Consider the following 3,942-nt stretch of genomic DNA (forward strand, 5'->3'; position numbering starts at 1 on the left):
ACAGGCAACCGCTGAAATTAGAAACAAATAAATAAAAACTGATAAGCCACTAAAGAAATAACAATAGAAAATGGAGGTGGATCACGATCATCCTTAGGATCCCATACATTGAAGCAGCGTCAGGGTTGTTGTCCGAGAGGAACCACCCTTCTTCAGTTGTCCTCTCTTCATTCTCCTTCTCCTTCCTGGTCAGAGAAATGGCCAAAGCAAGCCAGGAGAACCCTTTGGAAGAGCCAAGCCAGGTAAAATCTCTGCTGGTATTCGACCAACTAGAACCACCAGCAGCAAGAAAATCAACACCCCTTGTACCCCACCCGGAAGCAGATCCACGACATGGCGTAGAGGCTGACCAACACTGATTGAAGTCACTACCACTACAGGACTAGTGGTGAGAAAACTGTGCCCATGGGAGTTGTGAGCGAGGAGCAGAGGAGTTGCAACCGCACCATCGGCCCCGAGGTAGAGAGTGGTCACGAGACAGAGAGCGGTCATGGGAGGTAGAATAATCTAACAACACTCATGCCATGCCACCATACAAGGGGCATTTCCCAAATGGTCCAAGAGCTTTTTCAAGTGGGCAACCTTTTTGGCAGCATCACATTATTACAATACATGCTTTAGTAAAAAGAGAGACATGAATATCAATAGAGCTGTGAGAAAATGAATTGATAGCTAAAGAGTGAATGTTGTTGAGACTATGTATTAAAATCATGAATATGAATACAGTGGGTAAACATAGATACAAATCGGGTATATAGCCCCTCCTCAGTCATTTCTAGACATACCACAAAATTTTCAATCATCTGATATACATCTTTATTGTGTCTATTACCTAATACATATCAAATATGCATGCAGGGATATGACCAACACTAACAGGCCTCAGTATCTTCAAATCACATTACTTCCATCTAAGAACTGTACTCACATTACTTCCATCTAAGAACTGTACTGGCATTACTCCATGAGTTCTTGAAGAAATATTCAGAAAGTGCAAGTTGATTGCATTCAAGACGTCATTCCTTACTTGTAACTGAATATTGATGTTTCAACTTACAAATGCACTTACATAATCAATTTATGATGGTAATAGATTTATTTTTAGAAGGGGGAATTCCTCAGGTTCCATTATATTGTTTTCAAAGAGGTTTCAATTTAACGTGGGCACTCTCATCAATATACAACAACATAAATTCTTCGGAAGGCTTTTCACAAACTAAAAGTAGTAGTGTCTTGCAATGGAGCATCTGTAGAACCCTTAATACAACATTAGAGTTGTTATGCATTTAGAAAGGCTAATGACATTTTACCTACACATATTATTATTGTTGTTCTTTCTTAAAAACCTAATATAAAGAATGACGGTTGTTTCTTGTTCTATATATAATTAACCTCCTTTATCAAGATGTAGATGAAATAATTCCAAGGTTCTCTCCACTTCTTCTTTCTGTCCACTTCTTCTTTCTGCACACGAATAGACAAATCTATATTATTATAAATAGATTTTATAATGCAATGATTTTATAATCCAGTGAAAAAAATTGTTAAAAGGAATTTGATGATTTACCTTTGCAGAAATCTTGTCATCCAACTTATTTGATCTTGATCCAATGGAAACACCCATCCTCTTCAACGATGGTCAGGAAGCACACATGCTCTCAATGCTTTTATATACAGAGAAAACTAACTGGGTGATGCATGAGTATCATCTCGGTACAGATGAAGACGAGAAGGAAGTGGGGTTATACTTTTGACACAACAAACGCACCTTCCTTTTCAGCCTTCTCAGTACCAAGATGGTATTGATGCATCATCCAATTAGTTTTCCCAGCTTTTGAGTCTTTTGCAGTATACAGAATCACGATCTTCTTGCATCCTTTTCTTTTTCCAATTAGTTTTCCCAGCTTTTAAGTCTTTTGCAGTATACAGAATCACGATCTTCTTGCATCCTTTTTCTTTCCTGGATGACATTCAATATGAATCAATGCATTACAAGATTAAAAAAAATACAAATAGATGAACGGGATTCAATATAATATGAATCTAATAAAATTCATAAAAACATATAAATTTATAGATCTATTATGGATACTTGGTCCTTCTTTGTTCTCCATTTATTTTCTGCTGCTAAACCTTGTCAAACGATTGCATGAAGGATCTGGAAGCACGATGAGTAGAAACAAGGATGAGCTGGAGAATACAATGGTTGAAATGTACATAAAGATAGATTATTGGTGAGATCTAATATAAAATTAAATTTAGATTTAAAATTTGTTATCATTTCTTATGATTACATGATTCTTTAATGGTGAAAAAATTTAGTATATTTATGAATTGATAAAATATTTTTTGAGTGCTATTGTATATACTGTTCATTCAATATTTCAGATCTCTCTCAACAATCTCTCAAACAGTGAAAATCTCAAATTATCTATGTATTAGATTATTTGTTTAGAATTTTTTGTTTGCATATAAAACAAACAAAACCTAATTTCACATAATAAGCCAAAAAAAGGGGGAAAATAAAAGACTATCATTGTAAAGCCAAAAATAAGGAAATGAAAGATTATGATTATAAAGTCTAAAAAGAAGGAAAAGAACTCATTTTGAAGAGTTATTTACTGACCTGCAAATTTATGAGATAATAAACCTCTTTTATCAAAATGTAGAAGAGATCAACTTAAAAACATCTATCGAAAAATCCTTTCAAAACCCATCTTTCTCTTATGCTCCTTTTTGTTGGAAGTGGAGACACTCTGAGAGGGGGGGGGTAATCAGAGTGTCACAATTTTGACTCAATTTTTTTTTTTGAAAAGGGCTATCTTGGATGACATTAAACACATGAGTTGTAAGTTTACCCAAATATGACAAAACATTGTAAAAACAACACTGTTAACAAAGTATGTAAAATGACCATTCAAATGATAGACAGATAATCTTTGATTTAAGATTTCTGAAAACAAGATGATTTTGCCACTTTTCACAAAACACGCAACATCTAAAAATGATTTGTACATAGTAGAGAGAGAAAGAAAAAATAATAAAAGATCTAAAGTATCAGAGCATGTGAAACAAAATGAGACAAGATTGGACATATAACACCATAATTTTCATGGGTAGATAACCCTCTTGGGGTAGAAAAACCACTCGATAAAAGATTCCTTGTATTATTTCACACCAACTCAGTACACAAAATTTAGAAGCCACAAGGCCTCAAGGAGCACCAACCCCTCTTCCTTATACAACATCAAAAATTGCCAACTCAAGATACAATCACTGGTACCTTTATGACTGCACTATGTTCTGCAGTCACAAAACTATCAATGGTTGGAGCGAGTATAATAATATCTCAATCTGATTCCCACTAAAAAAAATTGCAACAATGTCCTTCATATCTCTGTATGTATAGCAGACAGAGAATGATATTTTTAAATTTTAAACACAATCAGAGAGATTTTTAAATTTTAAACACAATCAGAGAGAGTACACTCAATCTCTGGATAATAATAATAACTCCAACCTCAGTGGCATCAAGTACTATGCAAAACAGAGTAATAGTCCAGAACACTATGAAAAACAAAATGTCTGTCAATCTTCTTTTTACTAATTTTCTTATTCAAGTCTCTCTATCTCTCTCTCTCTGTGTTTTTTTCATAAAAGTCCTGTTTCCAAAAACTTATATAATTTCAATGTGTTCTTCAGAACATGATCAAAGAGTGTCTTCAAGAGTAACCCTCGTATATGGTTACCCACACTGGGTTAGGGTTTAATCAATCGACTAACCTGTTCTTTGTAAAGAAAAGAAATTATCCTCTTTGTAACGAAATCAACAAAAACGATTTCATTAAAAAACATAAAACCTTGCAGCTGTAAAATCTTTTTTTTTTTTAATTGAAATTTTCAGAAATAACAGAACGTTGAAAAGTTTCAAAGCAACTAACT

The 3,942-nt window shown here is 34.0% G+C and overlaps 1 long non-coding RNA gene across 2 annotated transcripts in view; it reads right to left on the reverse strand.

Moving 5' to 3' along the window:
• Window positions 1–753: 753 nt before the first annotated feature.
• LOC131035602 (uncharacterized) overlaps window positions 754–3,942 on the reverse strand; it is an 8,762-nt gene continuing 5,573 nt past the window's right edge. The window contains exons 2-4 of one of the 2 annotated variants that reach the window (XR_009372721.1): window positions 2,093–2,158; window positions 1,568–1,960; window positions 754–1,464 (exon numbers count right to left, since the gene is read on the reverse strand). This is a non-coding gene — a long non-coding RNA (uncharacterized LOC131035602). Of the gene's footprint in view, window positions 1,465–1,567; window positions 1,961–2,092; window positions 3,004–3,942 lie in introns of those variants that run through there. The other variant, XR_009372720.1, reaches the window with a different exon arrangement.

This window comes from Cryptomeria japonica, chromosome 5 (genome assembly GCF_030272615.1).
Source record: "Cryptomeria japonica chromosome 5, Sugi_1.0, whole genome shotgun sequence".
Lineage (NCBI taxonomy): Eukaryota > Viridiplantae > Streptophyta > Pinopsida > Cupressales > Cupressaceae > Cryptomeria > Cryptomeria japonica.